The 4,968-nt window shown below is 49.3% G+C and overlaps 1 long non-coding RNA gene across 3 annotated transcripts in view; it reads left to right on the top strand.

Moving 5' to 3' along the window:
* Positions 1 to 2,821, top strand: part of LOC125613140 — a 12,676-nt gene extending 9,855 nt beyond the window's left edge. For all 3 annotated transcript variants that reach the window (XR_007343628.1, XR_007343627.1, XR_007343629.1), the window contains 2 exons: positions 871 to 961; positions 2,418 to 2,821. This is a non-coding gene — a long non-coding RNA (uncharacterized LOC125613140). The remainder of the gene's footprint in view (positions 1 to 870; positions 962 to 2,417) is intronic.
* The last annotated feature ends 2,147 nt before the right edge of the window (positions 2,822 to 4,968 follow it).

Genomic DNA, 4,968 nt, shown 5'->3' with positions numbered 1-4,968 from the left:
TTCTTGGTGAGGACCTCCCCACACTTTTTTTTTGGGGGGGGGCATTGATGGTCATGAAACCCAGGGCCCTGTGTATGCTGAGCAAGTGAGCCACTGCTCAGCTATGTCCCCAGCCCCCTACCATTATTTCTTGTTTTTTTATATATATTTTTTATAGTTGTTGATGGATCTTTATTCTATTTATTTGTTTGTTTATTTATTTATTTTTATGTGGTTCCCCAGGAATCGACCCCAGTGCCTCGCGCATGCTAGGCAAGTGCTCTACCACTGAGCCACAACCCCGGGCCCCCTATTTTTAATTTAAAAAGTCCTCCTTTATCCCCCGCCCCATCCCTCTGTGTGTCCTTTCCGTCCTCAATCGGAAGATTTGCAGAGCTGCAGACACAGGCACGCATCTTCTTCATTCTGCTCCATAGATACCACTCGTATCCTAAGAGTTTTCCATCCTGCTCCTCCGTCATCAAAGTTACATTTCCGTTGCTGTAAAACAATGTCACTCCCTGGGCAAATGGGACATGATAAGACTAGCAAGCCATGGGAACCACTGCCCTCCATGGGTGTTCAGTTTTGTCTTCTCTTAATGTAATGCCACCGAGAACATCTTCTTTCCAATAGCTTTTTAATAAAAAAAGAATGGGGGAAAAAAGGAAAGATAGATTTCCAAGCACAGCATTATTCAAAGACGGTGAACAATTTGCTGTGTTAACCTCGGGTTGCCAAACTGCTTTTCCAATCCATACTGACACTGGGGTGACGGTCCTGCCCGGCTCCCAGCCCTGCCCAGCAGCTACTTTTATCAAAAACATCATATCTGGGGCCTTCCTGAAAGTCCCTTCCACCTGGATCTGTTTGATTTCTCTTCTCCTCCAGCCGTGCTTCTGTGGATTCCCAAATTCCAAGGGACCTGGCTTTGGACCACAGTGTGGCTCCCTGGTGCTTAGATCAGCAGGCCTGGCACGTGGTAGGTTCTAGCTCGGTGGGTGCTGAGTGAATTAATGGGTGACTCATCTCCTGCTTGTGTGTCAACTCTCCTTACCCAATTCTACCTCGTCTTCCCGACATCGGGCAGCATCATTCAAAAAATTGCAAATAGAATAAAATGGCACTTTAATCTTAGTTTCTCTGGCTTAGTCAACTGCCCGTGGCTGTTGTGGGATAGTCACAGATAGTCTGTGTTGAAACCAGAACTGAGGGACCCCTGGCCTCCCCATGTAACCCAGTGTCTCAACCATCTTTGGCCTGGTCCCTGCGCATGCTCCAGGGTACCAGCCTCTCTGATCGTGACTGGCTCCCTCTGACTTGTGGGGCTCCCTCTCCCTTGGTTTTTGAGGTGACCAGCTCAGGTAGAAGCTCCCAGGCCCCAGAAGCCAGCCTCACCCTAGCTGTCCCTTGAGGGGGCAATCTTGGAGGTTGGACATTTTTCCATTGAATTTGTTTACTCTTTGCATTTTCTCCTGGGCAGCTGTGGGTTCCGGGCTCTGGGATTTGCATGCCTTTTCACTGGGAGCTGGGCTTGGGTTGTTGTGCTGTCAGTTTCTTCCTTGGTATATTTTTGTTCTTTTCTATCACCATGACATGGAAGATGGATCTGAATTGTTTGTTTTTTATGTGTAAAAAAAAAAAAATAGGGAGAGGAAATTGCTACGTCATGCTGTTCTTGTTGAAGTGTGTGTGTGTGTGTGTGTGCGCGCGCGCGCATGGGTGTGTACACATGCCCAATCGTATCAGTGGGTGCTGCGTTCTGAACCTCACCTTGTGTGTAAGGAGCACATAAGGTATTTGGGGAGAAGAGGGTGAAATGTGCCCAAAACAGGACAGACAGCAAAACAAGAAGCTTTGATGACCAGACTCTTGGGTGCAGTTTTTCATGGGGCCCAGCCCTCTTCCCTACCCACTGGGTTTTCAGCTAATACTGTTGATGGAATGAATTCTACCTTATTTCTTTTATGGTAGATACAGTTGGATCCCCAACTCAGGGGGGACTTGTGTATCTAACTCTTCTCCACAGAAATATCGCCACTCTCCAGAAAAAATTTGGTGTTTCTCTTTTAGTGCATATTTCCAGGTGGCTTCAGGTTTATATGTTTAGATTTTGGGATTTTTTTTTTTCTGGGAAGAGGGATTTTTGGAATATTTGCATGTACATTCATACTGAGGTATCTTGGGGACAGGATCCATGAAATTCATTTATGTTTCATGTATGGCTTAGACACAAAGCCTGAAGGTAAATTTATACAGTGATCTCAAAATTCTGTGCACAAAAGTGTCCTGTGGTGTGGAATTTTCCGCTTGCGGCCTGTGGTCTGAGGCTCGGGATGTTGCAGTTTGGAGCACCTGGGACTCGGGCTAGGGATGCTCACCCCCGTGTTTCCCGTTTATGTTTGCAAAGACTAGATGTCATATTTTTGTGTTTTCAGGCTGTGCTTAAATGGCACCACGCCGTCACTCTGCAACTTGCTTTCCTTGATGGCTTCCACTCTCCCAGCTGATCCCCTCCGATGGTGTCCTGCAATGAATCAGCCATTCCAGGACAGCGATGGCTGTCCTAGCTCCCCTGGGCTACCACCGCAAGCTCCACAGACCGAGAGGCCTAAACAACAAAATCATTATCTCACAGTTCTAGAGGTCCAAAGTCCAGACTCAGGTGTGGCCAGGGAGGGTCCCTGTGGCAGGGAGGGAGGGTCTGCCCTGTGCCTCCTCCCAGCTTCCAGCAGCCTCAGGCATTGCCCGGCTTGGGCTGCCCTCTCCTCCATCCATCCTGTCCTTTTCTCTCTATGAATTTCTGTCCTAGTGTCTAAATTCCCACCCCCCCCCCTTTTCTTTTTTTAATAAAGGACACCAGTCATTTTGGACAAGGATCCTCTATAACCTCATCTCAGTGATGATCAACACAGACCCTGTTTCCAAACAAGGCCACATTCACATACTCTGGGTTAGGACGTCACCGTCTTTGGAGTGAGTGTGTGTCCCAGAACAATGGCCAAATAGGTGATTTCTGATTTTCAATCTTCAAATATACTTCTGTGGCCTGGGGATATAGCTCAGTGGTACAGCGTTTGCCTAGCCTCCATGAGGCCCTGGTTCCATCCCCCATATTGAAGAAAAATATATATAAAGGCTCCCATGAATATTCCGGATGGCCTCCATGCCCTGGTACCAGTGGCCCCCTAGAGCAGGAGTTCCCAAAGCCTGGGCCTCGGGCCGGCAGCAGCAGCAGCATTTGGGAGTTTGTTAGAAAAGCACATTTTCTGGGGGCCCCTATAGACCTGTTGAGTCGGACACTCAGGGTGAGGCCTGAAATCTGCTTTGACCAGCCCTGCTGGCGCTTTGGGGGACACACTCAGGTTTGAGAACCCTCGCTGTCAGACTTCAGGGGAAGGAGGTGGGCTCAAACATACCTGGGGAACTGGGTGACGCTACCAAGGTCACATCCTAGTCTACATCAAGGTACCTGAGGGGCTGTGTTAAGGGGTGTGTTGAGGGGTGCCCCAGGGACTTCACTGCTCTAGGATGTGCCTCCCCAGCCTGGCAGCAGTTTAGAATCACCTGGAAGCTTTAGAAAATGCAGTGCCCAGGCCCTACCCAGAGATCTGACTTAATGGGCTGGAGGAGGGCCCAGCTGCAATCAGAGCGCAGCCAGGGCCAAGGCTGCTGGACTGGCTCCGTGCTCCTCGGAGTGTGTTTCTCAGACCAGCTGCAGCAGCCCTGGGAGCCAGGGAGAAATGCCCATGCTCCCCGGCCCCCACTACATCTCCAGGAAGTTCCCTCTGGAGTGGTAGTCACTGTTAGTCACTGTAACAAAACACCTGAGACAATGTCAAAAGAGGAAAAGGTTTATTTTGATTCATGGTTTCAGATGTTGGGTCCATGGTCAGTCAGTGGCCCTGCTGCATTTGGGTCTGTGATGAGTGAGGCAGGCAGCATATCGTGGTGGGAGGGAGTGGTGGAACAAATCATTCACCTCTTGACTAGGGGTGAAAGAGGAAGAGGAAGAGACCAGAGTCCTGTGATCCCCTTTGACCTAACTGTAACCGAAAGCTCAGTCCCCATCCTCCACGCCAATTCAATAAGAAGACAAGGTCTGGAGAAAAAGGAAAAGGGGTTATTGCTTTGCTAGCAAAGGAGAAACACAGGCACCCCTGCCCAAAGGCTGTGATTCTGCCCATCTGCAGGAACGGGTGTGGGGGGGTGGTTTATAGAAGTGATTCAAAGAAAATGAGATTGGGGAGGAGAGATCAGGAAGGAGAAGGTTAGGGAAAAGAAGATCTGGGAGGAGAAGAATGGGAAAAAGAAAAAAACATGTAAATCTCAAAGCCATGAGGGATAGAGTCAAAGCGTCAAGTGAACATAACCTTGCCCTACGCCCTACCTCCGAAAGGCATCTACCCCCTTCTAATTCCAGGTCCAAACTACAGCAGCCACCCAACCCATTGTCGGTCCTGCCTGCCCCAAGGAGAAACCCAGCTGAACCTGCAATTGGAGCTGTGTTCCTGTGCCGGGGGCTGCAGAGATGGGTGTTGGATTAGTTTCCGGTGGCTGCTGTAACAGATTGCCACAAACTGAGCCAGGTGGGTACAGTGGCACATGCCTGTAATCCCAGCAGCTCCGGAGGCTGAGACAGGAGAATCATGAGTTCAAAGCCAGCCTCAGCAAGGGCAAGGCACTAAGCAATTCAGCGAGACGCTGTCTCTAAATGAAATATAAAAAAGGGCTGAGGATGTGGCTCAGTAGTTGAGTGCCCCTGAGTTCAGTCCCCTGGTACAAAAAAAAAAAAAAAAAAAAAAAATTGCCACAAAGTTTGGTGCCTTAAAAGAGTAGAATGGTATTGTCACACAGGTCAGGAGGCTACCATTCAGAATCGAGTTGTCAAAGGGTGAATTCCTTCAGGAGGGTCTGAGGCGCAGTACGTTCCAGTCCCCTCAGCTCCAGGAGGTCAGCTAGGATCCCTGTCTTTCTCTGCTTGCAGAA

Source organism: Marmota marmota, unplaced genomic scaffold (genome assembly GCF_001458135.2).
Source record: "Marmota marmota marmota unplaced genomic scaffold, marMar, whole genome shotgun sequence".
Lineage (NCBI taxonomy): Eukaryota > Metazoa > Chordata > Mammalia > Rodentia > Sciuridae > Marmota > Marmota marmota.
Note: the sequence above shows the minus strand (reverse complement) of the source record. Positions and strands in the feature narration are given on the sequence as shown.